This window comes from Lepidochelys olivacea (genome assembly GCF_965140295.1).
Source record: "Lepidochelys olivacea isolate rLepOli2 genome assembly, chromosome: 20".
NCBI classification, from domain to species: domain Eukaryota; kingdom Metazoa; phylum Chordata; order Testudines; family Cheloniidae; genus Lepidochelys; species Lepidochelys olivacea.
In genome coordinates, this window is record NC_140430.1 from 14,235,591 (window position 1) to 14,263,577 (window position 27,987).

The 27,987-nt window shown below is 57.6% G+C and overlaps 1 protein-coding gene across 2 annotated transcripts in view; it reads right to left on the reverse strand.

The window, feature by feature from the left end:
* Window positions 1-16,540, reverse strand: part of MAP3K12 (mitogen-activated protein kinase kinase kinase 12) — an 89,923-nt gene extending 73,383 nt beyond the window's left edge. The window contains exon 1 of one of the 2 annotated variants that reach the window (XM_084609975.1): window positions 16,197-16,540. The gene's annotated coding sequence lies outside the window, so the exon portion shown is untranslated. The remainder of the gene's footprint in view (window positions 1-16,196) is intronic. The other variant, XM_084609974.1, reaches the window with a different exon arrangement.
* Window positions 16,541-27,987: the final 11,447 nt, after the last annotated feature.

The following is a 27,987-nucleotide window of genomic DNA, read 5'->3' on the forward strand; positions in this document are numbered from 1 at the left end:
CATCCTTGTCCGCATGTTTGTTGACCCCCTCAAAAAAGTCTAATGTATTGGTGAGGCATGATTTCTCTTTACAAAAGCTGTGTTCACTCTTCTCCAGCAAATCATGTTCATCTAGGCCTCTGATAATTCTGTCCTTTTAGTATAGTTTAAACCAATCTGCCTGCTTCTAAAATTAGGCTTACCAGCATGGAGTGGGTGAACCGCTGGCTTAGGGAGGCTAGCCCCCCAACCCTGCCCCTTTTGCCCAAGGCCCCACCCTTTCTGCATCCAGAGCCCAGCCCCCCCGCCACTGGCCGCTGGTCCCTGCCCCAGTCTCCCTCCATCCCCAGAGTGCCGGGAGGCCCGGGTCCAGCCTCGCCAGCCCCGGAGCGCTGGGTGGCCGGGAGGCCCGCCTCAAGCCTCGCCAGCCCCGGAGCACCGGGAGGGCGGGCAGCGCAGCCCCAGTGCCAGCCCCAGCTGGGACCCTGATGGCACAGGGGAAGAGGGGGGGCAGATTGTGGGCGGGGCTACACCTGGCTGTTTGGGGAGGCTCAGCCTCCCCCAGCCTATGATACCCGCTACCCATGCTCACCAGCCTGTAATTGCCAGGATCGCCTCTGGAGCCTTTTTCAGAAATTGGCATCACATTAGCTGTCCTTCAGTCGTCTGGTACAGAGGCTGTTTTAGGCAATAGTAGTTAGCAGTTCTACAGTTTCACATTTGAGCTCCTTCAGAACTCTTGGGTGAATCCCAGCTGGTCCTGGTGACTTATTACCATGTAATTTAGCAGTTTGTTCCAAAACCTCCTCTACTGACACCTCAATCTGGGACAGTGCCTCAGACTTGTCACCTAAAAAAAACAGCTCAGGTGTGGGAATCTCCCTCACATCCTCTGCAGTGAAGACCGATGCAAAGAATTCATTTAGCTTCTCCGCAATGGCCTTGTCTTCCTTGAGCACTTCTTTAAAAAACCTGCCTTATAGTGATAGACTCAAGGAGCTCAATCTATTTAACTTAACAAAGAGAAGGTTAAGGGGTGACTTGATCCCAGTTTATAAGAACCTACCTGGCGCACAGAAATTTGATAATAGAGGGCTCCTCTGTCTAGCAGAGAAAGGTCTAACACAATCCAATGACTGGAAGTTGAAGCTAGACAAATTCAGACCAGAAATAAGGGACATGCTTTTAACAGTGAGGGTAATTAACTATTGCAACAACTTCCCCAGGGTCGTGGTGGATTCTCCATCACTGGAGATTTTAAAATCAAGGTTGGATGTTTTTCTAAAATATCTGCTCTGGTACAAACAGAAGTTCATTCAGGGAAGTCCCACGGGCTGTGTTACACAGGAGGTCAGACCAGATGATCAAAGTGGGTCCCATCTGGCCTTTGAATCTATGAAGGTCACATCAGAGATCAATAACAGAGCCGTGAATTGAACTCCTGTCTCTCAAGCCCCAAATTAGCACCCTGACCATTTCCTCTCTAATGTCTACCAGCACTGTGAGGGAGAATTTAGTGTGTAATTCAGAAACACCATTGTCAGGAGGGTGCCGTGCTTAAAGGTGCCAGGCTGAGCCTGGTGGCAGTGTCACCAGCTATCACGATTTTATCCTAAGTCTTGTGATATTCAGCTGCTGTCCCTCAAGCCCCAGCTTGGAGTCATGGCATGCTGGAAGGACATAGGAACAGCCAGACTGGGTCAGACCAATGGTCCATCCAGCCCAGTATCCTGTCTTCCGACCGTGGCCCACGTCAGGTGCTTCAGAGGAAAAGAATCTGAGGTTTCCTGCAGACGTGACCCCTTGGGGCTCAGAAGCCCAAGAAAAAGAACCCAAAGTTGATCATTATTCTTTTGATCTCACAATTTTTAAGCCAAGCCAGTGGTTTCGGAGCGGCCTGAGCCACGATTTCTGAGTCCTTGTGCGTGCCAATGCTGCACTCCTGGAAGATTCCAAATAGTGCGTGGGGTGGGGGTGGGGGGGTGAGTCTCAGTGACAGCACCTGGGTGCTGAGCTCTGTGGAGAACCTCTCACACACCTTATCTGCACTGGGCGTTTAGCCCAAAGAGCAAACCCGTCACTGGCATATGTACACTGTATCATAGAATATCAGGGTTGGAAGGGAGCTCAGGAGGTCATCTAGTCCAACCCGCTGCTCAAAGCAGGACCAATCCCCAATTTTTGCCCCAGATCCCTAAATGGCCCCCTCAAGAATTGAACTCACAACCCTGGGTTTAGCAGGCCAATGCTCCAACCACTGAGCTGTCCCTCCCCCCATATCCTGGTGTGGTGCAACTTGTCCCAGGGTCCAACTCGGCTAAGATGCTGCTTGGCGTTTCAGGGCAGCAGCAAAGACTCCCTCTAGGGGCAGACCAGTCTCTAGGGCCCATGCTGGTCTCGGTCCCTCCGCTTCGTCTGCCAGCCAGTGGAAGCTGAGATCCACCAAACTCATCTCACGGATGGAGCCGCCTCAGAAGGGAAGGTCTTCCGGGGCCAGCGACCTGAGCGGGACTTAAGCTGCTGACCCACCAGTGACAGCCCTGGAGCCCACACCACATTCAGTTTCCTTGTAAATGCGGCCATAGTCCCCTGATGAGTGTTAGCGAGCCCCCCTCTGTGCCCGCTCCACAGCAGTCATGGGGTGGTACAGCTCAAATCTGAGCATCTTCCAGTGCTGAGCTCTGCAGGTCCCTGATTCGATCCCTGGCTGGTGGCCACAACGCTTATTTGAGTGCTTGACGCAAGTAGGGTGACCAGATGTCCCGATTTTATAGGGAAAGTCCCGATACTCGGGGCTTTTTCTTATTCAGGTGCCTATTACCCCCCACCCCCTTTCCCGATTTTTCACACTTTCTCTCTGGTCACCCAAGACGCAAGCACCACTGGGTGAGATCCTAAGGGTGCACATGCCACCTTAATTCAGCTCCCCTCGGCCTCTGCCCCGTGCATTCAATCGCATGATCACCTGCTATTTTTCCCACAGGACCCCTGCCTCATTACGTGAGTGCCGGCCATCCTGTGCCCTGACTGAGCAGCTCTGCAATATTTCTTTTCATCCTGTTCATTCAGCGTGTGACCGCACATACCACCCAACCCCTGCAAGTCAGGACTCCTGGGTTCGAGCCCCGGCTCTGAAATGGCAGTAGGGCCAAGTGGTTAGAGCAAAGACTGGGAGTCAGGACTCCGGGGTTCCAGCCCAACTCGACCACCGACCCACTGTGAGACAGGAGCTCAGTCACTTCCCCTCTCTGTCCCTTGCTTTCTATTGTTAGCTGTAGCGTTTAGGAGCCACAGTCATGGGGCGGCTCTATGGCGCTCGCACCGGCATTCATTCCTGGCTTCATCTCCCCATCATGCAAGTGACTTGGAAGCATAAATCCTGGCGATTTTGAAAACTGGGCCCATTACCCTTCGTTTTAGAGAGGGGAGATGGAAGCAAAGGGCCAGGCCAACATTTGCACATGCGTCCACTGATGTCGCGTTAAAACAAAGAACAAGAAAACGGGCGAAAAAAGAAAAAGGAAATTTTACCATGTGCAACCATGAGACCTGCCCACGTGAGTCATCAGCCAGGCCAGGCCCCGTGACCTTGGAAGCTACCACACAGGAACAACTGCTAGCCATGGACACGCTGTTACTTGCCAACGTGCTTGGCAGAGTGCATCCAGCTATATGCGAGACAGCATAGGCTGCTGGGCCTTGTGGTTATGCTCCTGGCTTGGGCACGTGGTCTAGGGATTAGTCATAACACCCCCATCTCGCTCTTCTGTAGCACTTTCCATCCACAGCTCTCCAAACACTTTACAAGGGAGGTCAGGATCGTTATGGTGGTGGTTACAGATAGCATAGCCGGGGCCGTAATTCTGGCACGTCCACTCTGAAAGGCAATGTGGATGAGAGAGACCACACGTGGCCACCTTAAAGAGCTGAGATTTGAACTCCTGACTCCCAGAAAGGGACACCTTCCCCTAGGCTCAAAGTCTCGTGTATATTTTTTCATCTCAGGGCTTGTAAAAATAAGGTCCTGTTTTACGGGACCTGACCCTGTCCTGAGAGTGTCAGAATGGGGCAGAGGGGGCTGACTCTATGGGGCAAGCTCCCCTCCCCGATCACACCTCTTCCCCCACCCCTTCATGCTCATGTGACATCCCCATGGCACCTACAGCCACTTTCTTACCTGGCAAACTAACACCAGGGAAGTCTCCCGGGATTGAGCAGCTGGGAACGAACAGACCCAGAAAGCAGCCCTCCAGGGACCAGCAAGTACCTCCCGCCCACAGCTGGGCAACCCCTGCCACAGAGCAGGGTACTTCCTGATCAGCTGGAAACAACATCAGGAAGGCGATCAGTGAAGGTTGGCGATTGAAGTGGGGGCGTACAGGAAGCACACAGGGATGGGGCCCTTCTAGGCAGTATCATCTAGTGGGTACAGCACTGGACTGGGTCTGAGACCTAAGCTGTATTCCCGGCTCTGCCTTTGGGTGACCTTGGACAAGTCACTGCCCCTCTCTGTTCCTCAGTTTCCCCATATGGAAAATTGGGATCATGATACTAATTGTGAAGCGCTTTGAGATCTGCTGATGAAAAGGGCTAAATCAGAGCTAGGGATGGTTGCCATTATCCTAGCAGTGAGGAGGAGGGTGTGCTGGGGGGACTCAAGCAGGGATCCTGGCAAAGGAAGGCGGTTTAAATGGGCAGTGCAGGTGGAGTAGGTTTGGTAGCATAAGAGCTGGAGGTAGGAAATGGTGACTCTGAGGCAATTGGGGAAGGTTTTCACCAGCCCGGAGGGTCAGAATTTACTCCAGGCAAAGTCCTGACCTATTTAACAGAGCCGGGGAGACCTCTCCTTGGGGCAGAGACCATCTTCTGTTCTGCATTTGTACAGCGCCAAGCACAATGCGCTCACAGCCTGTGACTGGAGCTCCGAGGCGCTGCAGAGCATAAAAACCCACTGTCACACAGTGAATCTGTTGCGGAGCTGGGCTAGAACCCAGGAGACCTGACTCCCAGTCCTTGCTCTAGCCACTCGACCCTACTGCCATCCCAGAGCCAGAATTCGGGAGTCCTGACTTCCAGCCCTCATACTCTAACCCTCCCCCGCACCGTGCCGGGATTAGAACCCACAAATCCTGACTCCCAGCCCCCTTGCTGTGACTGCTAGACACCCCCCCCCACAGCTGGGATGAGAACCCAAGGGTCCTGACTCCCAACAGCCCCGAAGTCACCCCTCCTGCAGAGCCCGCCAGCGAGGAGAGCGAAAAGCAGAAGGGATCAGCCATGCAGAGAAGCCAGGGTTTTGTAACCATCCTCCCTCCCCCCACAGCCCCCTGGGAGCTCCCCTCCCCCACCATAATGGACGCTAATGGATTTTTGGGCTCCTGTCTCACATTAGACTGCGCAGCCTGGTCGAGTCTCTGTCTGCGCGCGCATCTCTGCCCCCCCACCCAGCCCAGCCATTTCTCTGACCCCCACCCAGCAATCAGTCAATGGAGGGAGTGGAAGGGAGAAAGCAGGTTGAGATGCAGCCCTTCCCCCTTCCCCACCTCTGCCTCAGGCCTCGTTAGCTGGGTCCAGATTGCACAGATGGGCAGCAGGGCCCCCCACCAGCTGCCAGCTGCCAGGCCTGCCTCTGAGCTGGGGGGCAGGAGGGGGGGGGAGGTGAAGCAGCATCCAAACCACTCCCCCCTTTGTCCTGAGAGCACCCTTAAAGGGACCCTGGCCATGCAGATTCTTGAGGGGTAGGCTGGGATGCCCAGGCTGCGGCAGAACCCCCCCGCCCCGGCCAGCTTCCACAGACCAGGGACAATGCTGACCCCAAGCCCCCAGGGTGCTGAGACTCAGTGTCCCCACAACAAAACCTGCTCACGCTTCTCCCCTCCCTCAGCTGTACCCCTCCCCGTGTCCTGTGAGCATCACAAAATTCCGCCCCCCCCCCACACACCCCTCTGCCGCCAGCCTCCCTGCAGAGATCTGTCCCTGTGTCCATCCCTAGAACCAGTCCTTGCAGGCACCAGTTCCTGGCCTCAGCTGCTCTCTCCTGAGCTCAGAGACGGGGTTAGAGCTGCAGTGGGGTCCTCTCCTGAGCCCAGCTTTACCCCTCTGGTGGGAACAGCGCGATCCACTGGAAGGAAAGGGTCTCTTGTGATCAGGGCTGCTCACGCCACCAGTGAGTTTTGAACCCAGGAATCTTAGCAGCGAAAGCAGCTGCCTCTTGAGCTAAAGAGCAACTGCGGTTACAGCTTCCTTGGCCTCTTATGCAGAGCGGCTACGAGAGGGGGACAAAGACGAGAACTGGACAGATCCACCGGGGCCAGAAAACACTAATTCATTGAAAGTGCAACTTTTTGCACAAACGTGGTGGTTTCGACTTGCCTTTGGAAGGTTCCTCAGGCCCAGGATGAAATGTCAGATCAAAGCCAGAGAGAGAACGCACACATGCATGCCACTGGACTACACCCAACAGCCTGCTAGTCAGGGCACTACCCTAGGATACAGAAAACATGGGATCAAGTCCCTGAGCTCCAGATCAGGCAACACTGGGATCTGAACCCAGGCCTTTTGTATCCCAGATGAGTGCCCCAACCACTGGCTCCATCCAGTGGGCGATGTTTGTGTGTTAGGGGAACAAGTTTGGGAATCAATAGATTTTAAGGCTGGAAGAGACCATTACAAACATCTAGTCTGCCCTTGAGTATAACCCAGGCTGGAGAGCCTCACCCAGCAATCCCTGCATCCAGCTCATAGTTTGGGGTTGAGCTACAGTTTGGGGGAGGGATAGCTCAGTGGTTTGAGCATTGGCCTTCTAAACCAAGGGTTGTGAGTTCAATCCTTGAGGGGGCCTATCATAAATATAAAGGGAAGGGTAACTCCTGGCCAGAGGCAAAACCCCTTCACCTGCAAAGGGTTAAGAAGCTAAGGTAACCTTGCTGGCACCTGACCCAAAATCACCAATGAGGGGACAAGATACTTTCATATCTGGCAGGGGGGAAACAAAGGGGTCGGTCTGTCTGTGTGATGCTTTTGCTGGGAACAGATCAGAAATGCAAGCCTTACCACTCCTGTTAAATTAGTAAGTAATCTAGCTAGAAAATGAGTTAGATTTTCTTTTGTTTAATGGCTGGTAAAATAAGCTGTGCTGGAGGGAATGTATATTCCTGTTTTTGTGTCTTTTTGTAACTTAAGGTTTTGCCTAGAGGGATTCTCTATGTTTTGAATCTGATTAACCTGTAAGGTATTTACCATCCTGATTTTACAGAGGTGATTGTTTTACCTTTTCTTTAATTAAAATTCTTCTTTTAAGAACCTGATTGATTTTTCATTGTTCTTAAGATCCAAGGGTTTGAATCTGTGCTCACCTGGGCCAATTGGTGAGGATTATTGTCGAGCCTTCCCCAGGAAAGGGGGTGTAGGGCTTGGGGGGATATTTTGGGGGAAGACGTCTCCAACTGGTCTCTTTCCCTGTTCTTTGTTTAACACGCTTGATGGTGGCAGCATATTGTTCAAGGACAAGGCAAAGTTTGTACCTTGGGGAAGTTTTTAACCTAAGCAGGTAAGAATAAGCTTTGGGGGTCTTTCATGCAGGTCCCCACATCTGTACCCTAGAGTTCAGAGTGGGGAAGGAACCTTGACAGGGCCATTTAGGGATCTGGGGCAAAAACTGGGGATTGGTCCTGCTCTGAGCAGGGGGTTGGACTAGATGACCTCCTGAGGTTCCTTCCAACCCTGATATTCTATGATACAGCATATCTGTTCTAGGAAGTCTTGGTTCCAACCCCAAGTGATAGAGATCCTCCACATCCATCAGTAAGTTGCTACAATGGTAAATCACCATCACCTTATTTCTAGCCTGAATTTATCTAGCTTCAGCTTGAGGACTTTGCCTTTATCTGGTAGAATCAAGAGCCTTCTCCTATGTGAAATCGCCTCCCCATGTAGGATCGTGATCAAGTCATGCAGGGACCATTTGACTGGCTAGCTTGATCCTTCTGCCAAGCAGAGGCTGGAGAATTCACCCTATGACTCCTGCATCGAGCCGCAACATCTGGCTGAGTTCGAGCATCGTTTCCGTGTGCCTGGAATGTGCCTCTGTACGACAACATTTGTGCTTATTTCTGCAGAGCCAGCAAAACAGACACTGTCTGGGGCTCCCTCCGGTGGCTCTGTAATAAACCCCCTTTGCAGAGATTACCTATGCTAAAAGGTACGTATTGTTACTGTGGCCACTGAAAGTATATATATTTTCGAAGCTACGTTGTGTCAGCCACCGCAGCCATTCATCAAGGGGCCCCCAACAAATCACCAGATTGGCTTAAAAATAATAATAAATGTTGGGTTCTTTTCACTGGCCGCCTGGGTTGGGGGTATTTAGGAGTCACAATCTCAAGATCTTCCTTCTTCATCTCAAGACCTAGAAATGGACATTACTTTCTTAAATGGAAGCTGTGTTTCTCTTGTCATCTCAGGACTCCAGGAGCTGGGGCTTTCAGAAAAACACCAACTATCACAAGACTTGGCTAGGAAACGTTTTCCCTTTCACTCGGGATTTTAAAGCCAACACCATGTGCAACGGGGACCCTGGTTCCTGCTTAAGGCCCAGAAGAGCTTCCACAATGCAAATGATCAATAGTAAACCGTATGCAGCGTTGAACCTAAGCTATTTGATCCTCTCTCTTTTGTTGTTTTTGGCACAGAGAAGCCATTTACCAAGCAGAACACCTAGTTTTACTGTCCGACTGTTATGTTCACAGCACATGTTAGTTAAAAACGTCAGGAACTCTTACTGGAACATTGCATCACCCTATTTGATTTCTTAAAATCCAGCACCTTAACACACCAGAAACCAAAACCAGAGAGAGACAAAGCAGGCTGCTCCCTAAGACAGTTAGGCCCCAGTTGTCCTGCCTTGCTCCAGCTCTTTGCAGATTGCTGACACCCAGATTCCATGCTTCCTTACAAAGTCCCCTAGGCTGCCAGCAGGACCAGGAAACCCGCTGAGGATTTAAGGTGATGGCTTACAATTTTAGTATAGGTTTCAACCCACCCCACCTACCAAATCAACCCTGCAGATTTCTGATGTCTACAGCCATCTTGCCTATTAACATTTACACAGACACCTGCCTTTTATACAGCCATCCTGTATCAACTTTCACTCACGCTCCACCTATCCAAGGTACTTATCTGCCCCTGTTACCACAGTGTTTGAGCATCTTACACACTTTGATGTATTTATTCCCACAACCCCTGAGAGGCAGGGCAGGGCTGTTATCCCCACTGTAAAGATGGGAAACTGAGGCACAGAGAGGCTCAGCTCCTCAATGGCATCTGGCACCTAACTCCCATGGTCTAAATACCGTTCAGGTGACTTGCACAAACAGGGGATGTGGAATGCCATTTACAGTTGGACGCCCCGGGGGAGGGGAGAGGAGAAAAAGGGGATGTCGGGTCCTGTCCCCAGCAGATGATAGAGCCTGGGGTGGGGGAGTTGTAGAATGAACCCACCCCACATTCAGCCTGCAGTGGTGGCTCCTGTCCCCTGGGGCTGGCCTGGCTCCATGCTCAGGCCCTATTGGCTCTCACCACTGCACGCAGGCGGGTCACTCCCTCCCTTCATGATGACCAGGGATGCTCCACCCCATGCCTGACCCCGGTGCTGCTGGATCGGCTGCCCCAGGCTGGGCTGTGGCTGGCCAAAATGTGGTCAGGCCATGCCCAGGTAGCCCCCAGCTCTGCAGCCTACATGCCCAAGGTCACACAGGAAAGTCTACAGAAGAACCAAGCTTTCCCACATCCCAGGCTAGAGCCATCCTCCTTCTCTCAGAGCCCGCTCCCTCACTAGACTGCCCTCTCCCCCTGCACAACACCTCCCACCCCCCTGCACAGCACCCCCACCCCCAGCCTGAGGGGGGAGTCCCAATCCTAGCGTATCGGAACAGCATCAAACCAGCCCAGATTTAAAGAAAATCTCGAGGACAATTTAGAGGCATGGGCATAGTCAAGGTTTCTGAAAGCTTTCCCGAGGGGGGGAGTGTGGTCTAGGGGTTAGCTCAGAAGTTGGGAAGCCAGGACTCCTGGATTCTGTTCCTGGTTTTGAGGGTGGGAATGTCATCTAGTGGTTAGATCCGGGGTCTGGGAAGCCCGGATTCCTGGCTCTGGGAAGGCGGTGTGGTCCAGGGGATAGAGCAGGGCATAGGAAGTCAGGACACCTGGGTTCTATTCCCTGCTCTGCCACTGACTCACTGTACAGCTTCGGACAAGTCACTTCCTGCTCTGGGCACATTTCCCCTTCTGTAAAACAGGGATAATAAAACTTACCCACCCTCCACAGCGAGGGGTTGTAAATGGTGCAAGCCCATGTCCTGCGACAGGGAGACAATCCCACCGCTGCCTAGAGCTCGCTGTGTAATCCCCATGGGCAGTGTGGCCTAATGAATAGAGCACTGGCCTGGGATTCAGGACTCCTGGGCTCTATTCCTGGCTCTTAGACAAGGCACTTCCCCTCTCTGGGCCTCAGTTTCCCCTCCCACTCTTCCTATTTAGACAGAGCTCTCTGGGGCAGGGACTGTGTCTGTGCAATGCCTGGCACGACGGGGCCCCCATCTGAGCTAGGGCCACTAGGCACAACCATGACACTACTTCTCCCAGTGCCAACACCACAAAGCATCCCCAGTGAGCCCTCTCCTGCCTTGGGGCTCACGTCCCTCAGATGCCCACAGAAATGAATCCCTGCTCGTCCTTGCACGAGTGTAACGACCACGGGGCCGCACCGGCCCTGCTCATTCCATGGGGTGATGTTTGAAATACACAAGGGGATGGATGCCAGCTCTGGGGCCCATGCGCCAGCCCCCAGCTGCAGGGCCACCAATAGCACGGCATGGTGGTGCATGGACAGAGACACGTCTGCCCCCCGTGTCGAGAAGCTGGGGATTGAGATACGCTGTCCCACTCCAGCGCCATCCAGGATCTCAAAGCGTTTTGCAAACAAACTTCCATCCAGCACAGCAACCCCCTTGGAAGGCAAGAATTACAGCAGCCCCTGCTTGTCGAGCCCAGTCACCTCTACACCACTCTGCCAATGCACTTCATTCCTCACCGCCAGCCCCCTCTGCCACTCCAGCCCTGCGATCCCCCTCAGCTCTGCCAATGCACCTCGCCCCTGAACCCCAGCCCCCTCTGTTACCCCAGTGTGGGGATCCCCCCCAGCTCTGCCAAGGCACCTCGCCCCTGAACCCCAGCCCCCTCTGTTACCCCAGTGTGGGGATCCCCCTCAGCTCTGCCAAGGCACCTCGCCCCTGAACCCCAGCCCCCTCTGTTACCCCAGTGTGGGGATCCCCCTCAGCTCTGCCAAGGCACCTCACCCCTGAACCCCAGCCCCCTCTGCCACTCCAGCCTTGGGATCCCCTCAGCTCTGCCAACACATTTTGCCCCGACCCCCAGCTAGTCCAGTCCTACCATTCCCATCCACGCACGCACAAAGCAATGCCAATGCCCTGCAACCCTAACCCTGACGCATGGAGCACGCAGCCTGCTATCCACTGAATGGTGTGAGATCGACGCGCCTGCCCTGTTGCTGTTGCCCTCTAGTGGCAATTCTACTTATAGTAGCTCTTAGTGCAACAGGAAGTGCCTTTGGAACTACACTACCCAGAATTCCTACCAGGATGGAGTGGGCATGTCAGAGAGCGAACTATAAAGCCTGATGGTACAGAGACCATGGAAATCTCTGACTCCCCTTCTGAAGGCAAGAACCCCAGAGCAAAGATCTGCTTCAAGCTGCAGCCCTGAGTCTGTGCTGGAGTCCTTGCAATCTGGGAAAAGACCAAGCTACAAATTTAATCCCCCTGCCTCATGGTGGGTGCAGGAAAATCACAGTAAAGGTCTCGGTGGCAGATCTATTTTAATGGCCTCTTACCCCCAAACCTCTTTACTATCCAGATGGGAACATGGCCTAGTGCTTGGAGCAGGGGACTTGCAATCAGGACTCCTGGGTTCCATTGCCATCTCTGCTCCCGTTCAGCACGTGACCTCAACATGCCTCTTCCCCCTTCCCAGCCCCCACGTCTGCTACCCCTTCCCCCATGAAATGGTGACAGTGATACTTTCTGAAGCAGATTAGCATCCGCCCCCCGCAGCCAGTCAGGGAGACAGACGTGCACCACCCCCCCCAAAAAAGGTCACTTGTCTGCCCCTATCACTGCAACATGCACCCTGGACCCCGCCAGAACTAGGGGGACCTCTTGGGGAGAAATTCCCTCCAGAAGCACAATCAGGTTTGGGACCTTGCAACATCCAGGCAACGGGGCACGTGGCAGCTTGACCCCCTCAGCTGCCATGGACCCCACCCCACACCAGTGGTAGTCTGGAAACAGAATGGATGGGAGGGGAAGAAATGGATCCAACCGTGTAGAAATGGTCCCCTGGGGATCAGAAAGGGACCTCACCGCTCTCCTCTCCGACAGGCCACATTGTTTTAGGAAGGCTTTTCTCCTCCCTAAAGCGCTGCGATTGGCAACTGCCAGAGGCAAGAAACCAGAACCAAGAGGGACCTGAACTGGCCCAGCGTGGCAGGAGCTGGGGTATGAAGTTAGATGGTCACTGGGCCGATCCAGGGAGGCAGGGGGCCCGGCGGGGAGTCTGATCCATAGTGGTAAGATCTGGGTTCCTCCATCTCCTTCAGCTGGGCCAAGACAGGACAGGCTCCCACCCGTCATTGCTCTCAGGGATTCCTTCTCTCTCCAAGCAGGGATGTGCCTGAGCGAGGGGGCCTGTTCTCCCTGCTCACGACCCTCCCGTCTGGGACACAGTCCTGGAGCTGAGGCATCAGATCGCCACCTCCAGCGCCACCTTCTAGATCAGCTGGGACGTGGCCAGGTCCTGGTGCCTGCGGACACCCACCCCCGCCCCTTTCCGAGCAGGAGGCTGGAGTAGTGGTGTGCAGTGCCCCCTGCTGGGCTCTGTCAGGGGCTGCAACCCATTCCCCTCAGCTTGCAAAGGGACACCAAGGTGAATGATCCAACTGGGATGGCTCATTCCCCCCTTCCCAAGCCTGGCCAAGAGATGGCTCTGCTGCACTCCCCTCCTGGAGAATGCTCTCAGGGACACCCCTTGGGCTGGACCCCTCCTGGTGCAGCTACAGCGGCTTTCCCCTCGAGTGACCTGGACTCCACGTGTCAGAACCGAGCAGCACACCTGAATGCTGGCAAGGGCTCTGGGTAAGGGATCCGGAGCATTCCCCCTCTTCCCCTGCAGACCCCATCTCTCCCCACCCCTAGTTGGACCCGACAGTCTTTGCCTCCAGCCCGCTGGTTCAAATCTAGCTCTGCTCGGAGGGCTGGCAGTTCCCTTCATGAAATGAGCTGGTGGGTTCTCAGACCAGCTCCCAGCACAGTCCCATCCCAAAGCGCGCAGCCCTCTTGGCTTGAATCGAACCCCTCTTGTTGGGGGCCTCAGCCGACAAGCCAAGCTTTCACAGGGGCTGAGGTGTATGGGGGGGTTACTTGTCCCTCCTGCTGCTCCTCTCCCTCCACCCCTCCCTGCTCTGGGCCTACCCAGCGGCCTCTGGGCCTGTCAAGCCAACACAGAAAGTGATGGGGAGTAGCAGTCACCCATGTAATGATGAGGATGTCCTCAGCAGGTGGGGGAGTCCTCTCCAGCAAAAGGGGACAGAAGCCGGGGGGGAGGAAGGGGACTAGGACACATCACCTCCCTTTCCCTCCCAGTTCTGGTGCCCAGCATCCCAGGGGCTAGAGGAGGGAGAAGTGGTTCTGTCTGAAGGAACATCCCTCCCTCTGCAGCAGCAGAGTAGGGGGTGGGGAATCTCGTGGGGGGCACCAATGGATGAGTGACGGGCAGATCCAGACCCAGAGGGGGATGGATGGAGAAGGGCTGGGATTAAACTAAGGGGGAGTCCACAGCTCTTCCTCCTCTCTCTGTCCCTGGCTTGGGGGACAGCTCCCCCTTCTCTTTGGCAGCTGCACTGAGAGCGCCCCCTGCTGTCTCACGTTGTGTTAGCCCCTGGATAGGGTCATTTCTGGGCATGGCTGCTTCTCCCCACTGGGAGCCCAGTCCCCATCTTTCAGATGGACAGAGCAAGGTCCTACTCGCTCCCGCACCAGGCTTCCCTCTCTTTCAGCTCCCAGCTCCCACCCCCAGGGCCACCTGGCCCTCTGCATCCTCTAGGACATCCACCCGACCAGCACTGCCTCAGGGCAAGGAGGGAGACCTGGGTACGCAGAGGCGGCCAGAACAGCAGCTCCTCCAGGGCCTGCGTACCCAGCACAGATGGGCATGCAGTGGGGACCAGAGCGGGCACAAGCGTGTGCCAAGGCTGCCAGCCTCCACAGCCATATTGGCCTTTCAATCTCTCCCCCCCACATCCTGGAGTGTCCATGTTGCTGGCGGTGTATTGGCACCTGGGGGAAGGGGGCATCTCACCAAAGGATCCAGCCGGGGAGGGGGGAATGGAGGACCCCACCAAGGATCTGAACACCAGCGGCTTGCAACACAACTCACCTCAGTTCCCCATCAGCACCGCCCTCCCGCCCCCAGGAAAATCAGGGTGAATAACTCAGATTGCATCCCCATCCCCTCCTCCCAGCTACCATATGAGCGTGTCCAGGGTCCTCCCCCAGACCCCAAAACAACCTGCCCAGGGTGGTGGGGGTGAACCCTCCCCCAGCAGTGATTGGAGCTCACCGAGGGGGAAGTGCGACCGCTCTGCTCTCATACACAAAACAGCCCCGGTACCAGGGGCCAGGCCTGGGGGTGGGGGGAGTCAGCCCTGCCCCCTGCATCCCTGCCCTGTGGGGGGAGGGGGCCCTCAAGCTGTAGCTCGGCCCAGCAGCAATTGGAGCATGTACAGGACAAGCCCTGCCCCCCTCTTCCCCCATCCCCAGCACTGCCCCCCCCCATCCCTGCCCCTCTCCTCCATCCCCAGCACTGGCCCCCTCCCCCCATCCCTGCCCCTCTCCTCCATCCCAGCACTGGCCCCCTCCCCCCATCCCTGCCCCTCTCCTCCATCCCAGCACTGGCCCCCTCCCCCCATCCCTGCCCCTCTCCACCATCCCCAGCACTGGCCCCCTCCCCTCATCCCTGCCCCTCTCCACCATCCCCAGCACTGGCCCCCTCCCCCCATCCCTGCCCCTCTCCACCATCCCCAGCACTGGCCCCCTCCCCCCATCCCTGCCCCTCTCCTCCATCCCAGCACTGGGCCCCCACCTCCATCCCTGCCCCTCTCCTCCATCCCCAGCACTGGGCTCCCCCCCATCTCTGCCCCTCTCCTCCATCCCCAGGACTGCCCCCCCATCTCTGCCCCTCTCCTCCATCCCCAGCACTGGCCCCCCTCCATCCCTGCCCCTCTCCTCCATCCCCAGCACTGGGCCCCCCCTCCATCCCTGCCCCTCTCCTCCATCCCCAGCACTGGGCCCCCCCTCCATCCCTGCCCCCCATCCTCCATCCCCAGCACTGGTCCCCCCCTCCATCCCTGCCCCCCATCCTCCATCCCCAGCACTGGTCCCCCCCTCCATCCCTGCCCCTCTACTCCATCCCCAGCACTGGTCCCCCCCTCCATCCCTGCCCCCCTCCTCCATCCCTGGGTGCCCCCCCTCCATCCCCGCCCCTCTCCTCCCTCCCCAGCACTGGCCCCCTCCCCCCATCCCTGCCCCTCTCCTCCATCCCCAGCACTGGTCCCCCCTCCATCCCTAGCACTGGTACCCCCCTCCATCCCTCCCCCCCATCCTCCATCCCCAGCACTGCCCCCCCCATCCCCGCCCCCCTCCTCCATCCCCATCCCTGGGTGCCCCCCCTCCATCCCTGCCCCCCTCCTCCATCCCCATCCCTGGGTGCCCCCCCTCCATCCCTGCCCCCCTCCTCCATCCCCATCCCTGGGTGCCCCCCCTCCATCCCTGCCCCCCTCCTCCATCCCCATCCCTGGGTGCCCCCCCTCCATCCCTGCCCCCCTCCTCCATCCCCATCCCTGGGTGCCCCCTCCTCCATCCCTGCCCCCCTCCTCCATCCCCATCCCTGGGTGCCCCCTCCTCCATCCCCATCCCCAGCACTGGCCCCCTCCCCCCATCCCTGCCCCCTCTCCTCCATCCCCATCCCTGCCCCCCCCCCATCCCCAGCACTGGCCCCCTCCCCCCATCCCTGCCCCCTCTCCTCCATCCCCAGCACTGGTCCCCCCCCCTCCATCCCTGCCCCCGCTGCCGGCCCAGCCCCCTCACCTCTCAATCCTGATGGGGGGAGGCTCCCTCCTGGATTTTTCCTTCCACCCCGAAAATCCGGCAGCAGCAGCAACAAAGCAGCCGGCCTGGGCCGGGCTCCCCCGCCGGCTCCTGGCCAGGCCGGTGCCCAGCTGGCTAATTGCAGCGCGCCCCGGCCAGCGGCAGCAGCATCCCCAGCGCGCTCCGTGCCAGCCCCGGCTGGGCTCTGCCTCCCGCTCCCGGCCTCGCCCCGCGCCCCCGCCCCGCCGCCACCCCGGGGACAGACACGCCCTGAGCGGGGGGCCGGGAGCTGCGGGCCGGGAGAGCGAGCGACGGCCTCTTAAAGGCGAACGGAGCCTCTCGCCGAGTCACGGGCTGGCTCGACCCTCCGCGCTTATTGCTCCGCCTGCCGCCCTCCGGCCGGCCAGCCACCCCCCCAGCTAGCCAGCCCACCCCCCCAGATAGCCAGCCACCCCGCCCCTCCGGCCGGCCAGCCACCCCCCCAGCTAGCCAGCCACCCCGCCCCTCCGGCCGGCCAGCCCACCCCCCCAGCTAGCCAGCCACCCCGCCCCTCCGGCCGGCCAGCCCACCCCCCCAGCTAGCCAGCCACCCCGCCCCTCCGGCCGGCCAGCCCACCCCCCCAGCTAGCCAGCCACCCCGCCCCTCCGGCCGGCCAGCCCACCCCCCCAGCTAGCCAGCCACCCCGCCCCTCCGGCCGGCCAGCCACCCCCCAGCTAGCCAGCCACCCCGCCCCTCCGGCCGGCCAGCCACCCCCCCAGCTAGCCAGCCACCCCCCACAGCTAGCCAGCCCGCCCCTCCGGCCGGCCGCCCAGCCCGCCCCTCCGGCCGGCCGGCCACCCCCCCAGCCAGCCACCCCGCCCCTCCGGCCGGCCGGCCACCCCCCCAGCCAGCCACCCCGCCCCGCCAGCTAGCCACCCCGCCCCTCCGGCCGGCCAGCCACCCCCCCAGCTAGCCAGCCACCCCGCCCCTCCAGCCGGCCAGCCACCCCCCCAGCTAGCCAGCCACCCCGCCCCTCCGGCCGGCCAGCCACCCCCCCAGCTAGCCAGCCACCCCGCTCCTCCAGCTGGCCAGCCACCCCCCCAGCTAGCCACCCCGCCCCTCCGGCCGGCCAGCCCACCCCCCCAGCTAGCCACCCCGCCCCTCCGGCCGGCCAGCCCACCCCCCCAGCTAGCCAGCCACCCCGCCCCTCCGGCCGGCCAGCCACCCCCCCAGCTAGCCAGCCACCCCGCCCCTCCGGCCGGCCAGCCACCCCCCAGCTAGCCAGCCACCCCGCCCCTCCGGCCGGCCAGCCACCCCCCCAGCTAGCCAGCCACACCCCCCACAGCTACCCAGCCCGCCCCTCCGGCCGGCCGGCCACCCCCCCAGCCAGCCACCCCGCCCCGCCAGCTAGCCACCCCGCCCCTCCGGCCGGCCAGCCACCCCCCCAGCTAGCCAGCCACCCCGCCCCTCCGGCCGGCCAGCCACCCCCCCAGCCAGCTAGCCACCCTGCCCCTCCGGCCGGCCAGCCACCCCCCCAGCCAGCCAGCCACCCCGCCCCTCCGGCCGGCCAGCCACCCCCCCAGCCAGCCAGCCACCCCGCCCCTCCGGCCAGCCCGCCACCCCCCCAGCCAGCCAGCCACCCCGCCCCTCCGGCCAGCCAGCCACCCCCCCAGCTAGCCACCCCGCCCCTCCGGCCAGCCAGCCACCCCCCCAGCTAGCCAGCCCGCCTCGCCAGCCACCCCCCCAGCTAGCCAGCCCGCCTCGCCAGCCAGCCCGCCCCTCCGGCCAGCCAGCCACCCCCCCAGCTAGCCAGCCCGCCCCTCCGGCCAGCCCGCCACCCCCCCAGCTAGCCAGCCCGCCTCGCCGGCCAGCCCGCCACCCCCCCAGCTAGCCAGCCCGCCTCGCCAGCCAGCCCGCCACCCCCCCAGCTAGCCAGCCCGCCCCTCCGGCCAGCCCGCCACCCCCTCAGCCAGCCAGCCGCCCCCCCAGCTAGCCACCCCGCCCCTCCGGCCGGCCAGCCACCCCCCCCAGCTAGCCAGCCACACCACCAGCCAGCCACCCCGCCCCTCCGGCCGGCCAGCCACCCCCCCAGCTAGCCAGCCCGCCCCTCCGGCCGGCCAGCCACCCCCCCCAGCTAGCCAGCCACCCCCCCCAGCTAGCCACCCCGCCCCTCCGGCCGGCCAGCCACCCCCCCAGCTAGCCACCCCGCCCCTCCGGCCGGCCAGCCACCCCCCCAGCTAGCCAGCCAGCCCGCCCCTCCGGCCAGCCAGCCACCCCCCCAGCTAGCCAGCCAGCCCGCCCCTCCGGCCAGCCAGCCACCCCCCCAGCTAGCCAGCCACCCCGCCCCTCCGGCCAGCCAGCCACCCCCCCAGCTAGCCAGCCACCCCGCCCCTCCGGCCAGCCAGCCACCCCCCCAGCTAGCCACCCCGCCCCTCCGGCCGGCCAGCCACCCCCGCAGCTAGCCACCCCGCCCCTCCGGCCGGCCAGCCACACCCCCAGCTAGCCACCCCGCCCCTCCGGCCGGCCAGCCGCCCGCCCCGCCAGCCAGCCACCCCGCCCCTCCGGCCAGCCAGCCACCCCGCCACCCCCCCAGCTAGCCAGCCCGCCTTGCCAGCCAGCCAGTCATCCCCCCCAGCTAGCCAGCCCGCCTCGCCAGCCAGCCAGCCACCCCGCCCCGCCAGCCAGCCAGCCACCCCGCCCCACCAGCCAGCCAGCCACCCCGCCCCACCAGCCAGCCAGCCACACCCCCAGCTAGCCACCCCGCCTCGCCAGCCAGCCAGCCACCCTCCCAGCTAGCCACCCCGCCCCTCCGGCCAGCCAGCCAGCCACCCCCACAGCTAGCCAGCCACCCTCCCAGCCAGCCACCCCGCCCCCCCAGCTAGCCAGCCCACCCCGCCCCTCCGGCCGGCCAGCCGCCCCCCCAGCTAGCCAGCCCACCCCGCCCCTCCGGCCGGCCAGCCACCCCCCCAGCTAGCCAGCCCACCCCGCCCCTCCGGCCGGCCAGCCACCCCTCCAGCCAGCCAGCCACCCCTCCAGCTAGCCAGCCCGCCCCTCCGGCCAGCCAGCCACCCCCCCAGCTAGCCAGCCCGCCCCGCCAGCCAGCCAGCCACCCTCCCAGCTAGCCACCCCGCCCCTCCGGCCAGCCAGCCACCCCCCAGCTAGCCAGCCACCTCCCCAGCTAGCCAACCCCCCCCACAGCTAGCCAGCCCACCCCTCCGGCCAGCCAGCCAGCCACTCCCCCCCCAGCTAGCCAACCCCCCCGCAGCTAGCCATCCTGCCCCTCCGGCAAGCCAGCCAGCCCCCCAACTAGCCACCCCACCTCACCAGCCAGCCAGCCACCCCCCCAGCTAGCCACCCTGCCTCTCTGGCCTATCAGCCACCCGACCCCCCCACCTAGCCACCCTGCCCCACCAGCCAGCCACCCACCCCCAGCCAGCCAACTAGCCACTGCTATGAAGAGCTAGCCACTCCCAGCCACCACCACCACCACCCCACCAACTAACCAGCCACCCCACAACTAGCCACTCCACCTCTCTGGCTAGCCAGCCACCTCCCCAGCTAGTCACCCCCATGCAGAGCTAGCCACCCCCATGCAAAGCTACTCACCTGGCCCCACCAGCTAGTCAGCCACCATCCTGGCCAGCTAGCTATCCACCCCCATGCAGAGCTAGCCAACTCACCCTGACAGCCACCCCACCCCCCGCATCAGCCAGCGACCCTGCCAGCTAGCCAGCCTGCCCTGCCCTGCCAGATAGCCTGTCACTCCCCCAGACAGACAGCCACCCTGCCCTGCCAGCTAGCCACTCCGCCACCCAGCGAGCCACCCCACTCCACCAGTCTGCCAGCCAGCTACCCCACCAGCTAGCCAGGCACCCCCATACAGAGCTAGCCAGCCAGCTATCCCCATGTACATCTATCTAGCCATTCACCTACACAGCTAGGTAGCCATCCTTCCATCCATCCTGTACCCAGCTAGCTAGCCATCCCCACAGCCAGCTAGCCAGCCCCATACAAAATTAATTAGCTAGCTATCCCCATGTACATGTCTCTCCATCCATCCCTATACACAGCCAGATAGCTATCCGTTCATCCATCCCTGTATACAGCTAGCTAGCCATCCCCATGTACAGTTAGCCATCCCCATACAGAACTAGTTAGCTCGCCATCCCCACGTGCATTCATTTATCCATCCTTCCATCCATTCGCAGACATAAGAACGGCCACACTGGGTCTCCATCTAGCCCCATATCCTGGCTTCCAACAGTGGTGGATGCCAGATGTTTCAGAGGGAGTGAGCAGAACATGGCAATTATCGAATGATCCATCCTGTTGTCCACCACCTGCTTCTGGTGGTCAGAGATTCGGGGTCACCCAGAGCATGGGGCAGCATCCCTGGCCATCTTGGCTAATAGCCATCGATGGACCGATCCTCCATCAACTTATCTAATTCTTTTTGAACCCAGTTATACTTTTAGCCTTCATGACATCCCTTGGCAATGAGTTCCGCAGGCTGTGTCATGTGAAGTAGTACTTTTTGTTTGTTTGAAACCTGCTGCCTATTCATTTAGCTGGGTGACCCCTGGTTCTTGTGTCATGTGAAGGGGTAAATAACCCTTCCCTTGTCACTTTTTCCACACCAGTCATGATTTGATAGACCTCCGTCATATCCCCCCGCATCATCTCTTTTCTAAACTGAGCATTTTCAGTCTTTTTAATCTCGCCTCATAGGGAGGCTATTCCATACCCCTCATCATGTTGGTTGCCCTTTTGGGTACGTTTCCCAATTCTAACGTCTATTTTGTGCAGTGGGGTGACCAGGACTTCACACGGTATTCAGGGTGTGGGCGTACGATGGGCTAAATAGAGGCACGATGATATTTTCTATCTATCCCTTTCCTGCTGTACATTCTGTTGGCTTTTTCGACTGCTGCTGCACCTTGAATGGATGTTTTCAGAGAATGAGCCACGATGACTCCAAGATCTCTTTCTTAAGTGGAAACAGCTACTTTAAACCCCATCATTTGAAGTGTGTAGTTGGGAGGATGTTTTCCAGTGTGCATTACTTTCCATTTTTCAACAGTGCTAGCCATCAGCAGCTAGCCATTCCCATACGCAGCTAGCTGGCTAGCCATCCTTCCATCCATCCGCAGACAGCTAGCCAGCCGTATACATGGCTAGCTAGTTATCCATCCCCATATACATCTATCCATCCATCCATCCCCCCAAACATCCATCATCCATCCATCTCCACGCACATGAGCAATCAATGGTTTTCTATCTAATCAGTAAACTCCTTCCTTGCACACACACAACCCGCCACCACGAAGAGAGGGCAATTAACCAGTAGACTAACTTGCCCAGGGACATGGTGATTCACCATCACTTGGAGTCTTTAAAGCATGACTGGACAGCTCTATCTAAAAACTGCACTCGAGCTCACCCACCAGATATAGTCTAGAGTGATCAAGTGCTCAGCCTAGGTGATCAAGGTCAAAGGCAATTGGCTGGTGCAACTCCCTGCCATTGGAAATCATTGAGGCCAAGAGGCTTGTGCGTTTCCCAAAGGGGCTGGATAGATTTATAGATAGCAGGGACAGACAGACTTAGACGAGTGAATGCTGATGTGGGCAGAGATATTAAACCTCCTGATTCAGGGCTTAAACCAATCTCTAACTAGTAGACACCAGGATCAGACCTGGCACGAGGGGCCGATTGTCCCACACTTTCCTCTGCAGCATCTGGCACTGGCCTGAACAGCCGTCAGATATGATCAAGTCTGACAAGCCCTATATTTTTTTCCAGCATAATGGTCCCTTCTGGCCTTTAAAAAAAAAAAAAAAATCTATAAATCTGCCCAGTCCTCACTCAGGATCAGGGCCTCATTGTGCTTGGTGCTGTACAGACCTAGATAGAGATTCTGCCAACCCTGTGGGGCTTAAACCTACTCTGTATCTGGGGATGCAATTCTAGTGGGCGCAGTATCCATGTGATGGTCGGGTGGGGCCATGGGGCTCTTGCACTGGGCCAGTTTTCTGTCCCCCCCATGTCACCTCCTGGTGATCACTGACAAATACTATATGTATATCACGGTGGCACCTACTGGCTCCAGCTGAGATCAGGCCCCCAGGTTGCAGTAGGGCCTAGTGAATAGATCACAGGACTGGGATTCAGGAGTGCTGGGTTTATTCCTGCCCCTGCCTGCTGGGTGACTGTGGGTACATCATTTCCCTCTCTCGGTGCTTCAGTTTCCCCAGGGATAGGGATAATGACCTCCTTCGTAAAGCACTTTGAGATCTACTGATGAAAAGAGCTAGACATTATTAATTATTATTATTATTATACTGGGCACTGCACAGAAACAGGCCCTGCCCTGAACAGCTCATAGCCTGAATCGACAAATGGCAGGAGGGGAAACTGAGGCACAGAACAGGGAAGTGACTTGCCCAAGGTCAGCCAGCCAGTCAGTGGCAGAGCTGAGAATAAAGCAGGGGGTGGAGTGGACAATGTACTCCAAGCTGTCCCCAATCCCGGTAAGGCACCGGCAGTTAACTAGCAGGCCAGTTCCTCAGTTGGTGCAAAACGAGTCACACTGATTTACACGAACTGGGAATCTGGTCCTGCCAATTTTGGAGGCAGCAGGGGGCAAGGAGACCTTAATACCAAACAACGGAGGGGGAGGATGGCCCAGGGGTTCGTGCACTAGCCTGGGATGCCAGAGACCTGCCCTCAATTCCCTGCTGGGCCGCAGGAGGGAGCTTGGGCAAGTCACATAGGTGCGATCCTTTGAGGATCCAAGCCTCTGTACCTCAGTTTCCCTTTTCCGCACTGGGAATCACAGTGGTACCTTGCCTCACAGTGGGCGTATGAGGATAAACACACAAAAGATTATGAGGTGATCAGATGCTGTGGTGATGGGCGCCATATGAAGAATCATCACTGTAATGGATGGATCAGTAAGTACCAACACTAAATTGCCATTCTAGTCGCTGTCTCCATCCTGGGATCTCAAAGGCCTTCAGGCACATGAATTAGCCCTAACAAGACCCGAGTTGGGGCTGGTGTGCCATCCTCCCACCCCGCTATTTCAGGGATTCAATGCGTATACATACCCCTCACTGCCAAGGCTCCGTGCGCCCCCTATTCGCCACTTCACCCTGGCAGGGCCTCTGTTTGCACCCCATTCCCCACAGGCCATGGGCTGTGTCCCCTATGTCCCTCTTCCTCGCCGTGACAGGGACAGTGACAGGGACTCCTCCCCCCACCAACCCACTCTTATTGCTTTTCTTTCTGGGAGAGAAGTCACTCAGGGCACCAGCGCTTTGAAACTCCATGAGGCCAACAGGCTGAGCTGAGATGGGGGTATTGCTCGGCTGGAAGGTGTGAACAGCTGCCACCAGCCGGTTCTTTGAGCTCTAACCCAGGGGGTTCCCAGCCCGAGGCCCACCTGTGCAGCTGCAATAAGCACGGTGAGAGCAAAATGCAGCATTCAAACAGGGAAAACTCAACTGTGAATAAAACTGAACCAGGAGCAACACAACGACGTTAACAACATTGTTTAAAAAGTGCCACAGTATTTTATTTTAAAACAAAACCGTTGTCCAACTTTGAACACTATATTGTGTGTTCAATTTTGGGGGGTAGGGGGGGAAGGGTCTGAATGTCTGTGCTCTGTAAGCAAAGATCCAGCCCTATTTTCTACTAATTAGAACAGAATCAAATATTGTAAATAAAAATATTAAAAGACTTACAAGCCAGGAGTCTTCTTACTGGGATGGATGTGCCTGTTCCTCCTTGCACAGCTTTTCCAGCTGGGAACATATGTTAGGAAGGCTCAACCTGATCTCATCTTCGATTTTCAGCCTTTCAGCCAGCTCCGGGTGCAGGCAGGGGGGAGCTAGGGGCTGTGTGCAGCCAGCGGGGAGCTCCGAGTGCAGACAGCGGGGAGCTAGGGTTGTGTGTAGGCAGGGGGAGCTCCGGGTGTAGGCAGGCGGGAGCTCGGGGCAGGGTGCAGGCAGGCGGGAGCTCGGGGCTGCAGGGCCTGGCCATGTGGCCAGTCCCTAGTTGGCAGTGTGGGCAGCTCCGCTCCTTGCGCACGCCAGGCCAGGCTGGGACATGCTGACCTACATGGAAACCGTGGTCACAAGCACCCAATGGTTCGTGGGCACCAAGAACTACACCTACCTGAGCCTGGAGAGTCGGTTTCCCTGCCCAGGAGGAGAAATCAGTGACACACAACCCAGCACGTAGTTCATTTGGTCACACTATACACACCTGTCCTGGAACAAAGGTGGTCACAAACCACAGGCAGCCATCCCCCTTTCAAGAACCGCAGCCCAACCACCAGTGCCCAGTTCTCCTTCCCAAAGAACTGACTCAGGATAGAGAGCGCGAGGCAGGGAACAAACCCTCCTCTTGCTTGCACCAGCTCCTCTGCCAAAGAAACTGCATCACAAAACTAACTGCAATGCGGCATGTCCTTAACGAGTGAATGTGGACATGCAGGGCCCAGCACCCCGGGGCCCCGTCACAGCTGGGGCTCCCGAGTGCTGCCACAGTACAAGTAACACATCTTTCCTTGCTCTGGGAGTATCAAAACACACCCTCTCCCGTCATACACCAAGGAAATGGGTAGATTGTTAAGGCCATCGCGGAGAGCTGGTCCCCAGAACTCTGCCTGGAGAAGAAATGTGCCCATTGGCAATTAACACCCTAGACCGCCGTGGCTAGAGGAGTGCAGGCTTGATATTGAAGGGGGCTGGCATAGGGCCCTCTATGCAGTCAGGTGCCCATGGGAGGGCCTGCGGTCAGACTAGTCCTGAAGTGAAAGGGGACTGGGCCTTTGAGGGGGCATCTGGGAGCTGTAGCCAGCTCTGACTCAGCAACAGCGCTCTCAGAATTTACCTTCTTCCCCCGTCCTGAAGTATCACGCTGGGGGGGGGGGAGGGGGAGCATCCCCTGCACCCTCAGGCTGCCTTCCCATCTCAGCTCTGCAGTCTATCATCAGAGGAACTCCTCCAACCTTTGAGCCATGAAAATGGCACCAGAACAGCCTCTGACTGGTTACTGTGGAGGAGATACCCGTCAGTCACAGGCCGGGTGTTGTGAAAATTAAATGTTTATGAAAGTGCTGAGCAAGAGAACTTTATTTCTGGACATCAAAAGACACCCTGGAATTTTTAACAAAGGGCAAATCTCAAAGTCAGGCTGGAAAAGAGGCACAAATTTTTACCGGCTTGAGGAATTAACCACTGGGACAATTTACCAAGGGCTCGCATGCGTACTCCATCAATGGAGATTTTTCAATCAAGAGTGGATGTTTTTCTAAAAAAATCTGCTCTAGTGTAAACAGGAAGTAACCCAGGCAAGTCCTAGGGCCTGTGTTAGAAAGGTGCCCACAGTAGCCCCTCCTGACCTTAGGATCTATGAATCTCCTGTCTAGATAGGGAGCAGGGAAGACCAGATTTGGAGCAACTGAATGAGGCTTTGCAAGGGGAAACACAGATAACTCAATAGGCAGTTGGAGGAGGAATAGCTCAGTGGTTTGAGCATTGGCCTCCTAAACCCAGGGTTGCAAGTTCAATCCTTGAGGGGGCCATTTAGGGATCTGGGGCAAAAATTGGGGATTGGTCCTGCTTTGAGCAGGGGGTTGGACTAGATGACCTCCTGAGGTCCCTTCCAACCCTGGTATTCGATGTTGGTTTTGGGAGGAAACATGGGACAGTTTCCTCCCATTGCCGTTAAGAGTTCAAATGAAATTTTAACGAGTGATTTTCGTTAGTGTCATAAATATAAAGGGAAGGGTAACCACCTTTCTGTATACAGAACTATAAAATCCCTCCTGGCCAGAGGCAAAACGCTTTCACCTGTAAAGAGTTAAGAAGCTAAGGTAACCTCGCTGGCACCTGACCCACAATGAGGAGACAAGATACTTTCAAAGCTGGAGTGGGGGGACAAAGGGTCTGTCTATCTGCGTGATGCTTTTGCCAGGAACAGATCAGGAATGCTCTTCATAACTCCTTAAGTTAGTAAGTAATCAGCTAGAAATGCATTAGATTTCCTTTTGTTTAATGGCTGGTAAAATAGCTGTGCTGAATGGAATGTATATTCCTGTTTCTGTGTCTTTTTGTAACTTAAGGTTTTGCCTAGAGGGATTCTCTATGTTTGAATCTGATTAACCTGTAAGGTATTTACCATCCTGATTTTACAGAGGTGATTCTTTTACCTTTTCTTTAATCAAAATTCTTCTTTTAAGAACCTGAATGCTTTTTCATTCTTCTTAAGATCCAAGGGTTTGGGTCTGTGTTCACCTATGCAAATTGGTGAGGATTTTTATTAAGCCTTCCCTAGGAAAGGGGGTGTAGGGCTTGGGGGGAGACGTCTCCAAGTGGGCTCTTTCCCTGTTCTTTATTTAACATGCTTGATGGTGGCAGCATAGGGTTCAAGGACAAGGCAAAGTTTGTACCTTGAGGAAGTTTTTAACCTAAGCTGGTAAGAATAAGCTTTAGGGGGTCTTTCATACAGGTCCCCACATCTGTACCCTAGAGTTCAGAGTGGGGAAGGAACCTTGACAGTTAGCAATTGAAGTGTTATTGGGAAACAGAAGGAAACCAAGTTGGGCCCGATTCTGCTTTGCACCCACAGCCCTGCATGCCACCATACCTGACACCACCACATGGCCCGTTCTGACAGGCGGCAGTGCCGCTGCATGGCCATGCGAGGACTTTTCCTGAGCGTGTGGGTGGCGTACAGCCTTGGAAGCAATGCTATATTGTCATTCCTTGCGTGAGGTCATGCCTCGCTGGTGTAAGGAGCAGGAGAGATCTGTCTCAGCCTGAATCCCTCTAACTGGGGCCCAGCTGATCCCCGGAGGCAGGTCCTGGGGTTTGGGCTGAGATTTCCACCAGGGGATTGCAGGCGCTCTCTTTGGCCAGCTCGACATGACAAACTATAGTACACAGGTACCAGCAAAGCGCCCGGCCTCTGCTCCAGGCCGGGTGGACACCCCCTTTCCCCAATTTCTCCTCCCACTGAGAATCTGCCATGCCAGGCCAAAAGGCAGCACTGCTCCCGACAGGGGAACAACCCCTCGGCACCGGCCCGCCAGTGAAAAGAGGGCATTAGCATCAGCAAGAAGCTAGTGTCTGTTACCAACAATATGCAAGAAATTCACTGGTCTAAGGGCATGTCAGGCCTGATCATTTGATGGAAAGAACTTCAGTCGCAAACGGTTCTTGATTTTTTCCTGCGGTATTATGAATAGTGGGGATGGCTTTACTACTCTGGCCTGGTCTCTCTCTAAACCACAAGGGAATAAACCCTCTCTGCACATTTGAGTAAAATACCCAGCAATCTCACTGTGCTCTCTCTTTAAAATACCCTCTCCGCAAAAACAAGATCATCCGGGAGCTACAGAACGAGAAATAGGCCATGTCGGATCAAGACACCAAGAGCTGAGCTGCAACAGAATTTCACAGCTGCTTTGAGGCAAGTTCTGTATTTTGCTTAAACACCTGGGGAGCTGCAGGAACCTTGTTCCTGCCGCTCCCAGAGTCTGGGAGAGCTCGGAACGACACCTGGATCCAGACGGGAAGAACAAACGGCAGCCACCATGAGTGACCCAACGGTTTGGGTCAGAGCCACAAAGATTCAGGCACTTCCTTTCGCCTGCCAATTGCAATGAAGCAGTTTCGTTCTGCAGCAGTTTCAGGCCGTAGCGCCTCCGGAGCCGCCTCCCCACACTGTGCAGCTGCTCCTTCCACCAGCCCTGGGGAAAAGCCCCCATGGGGGAAAGAGACACATGGAGACGAGCCGA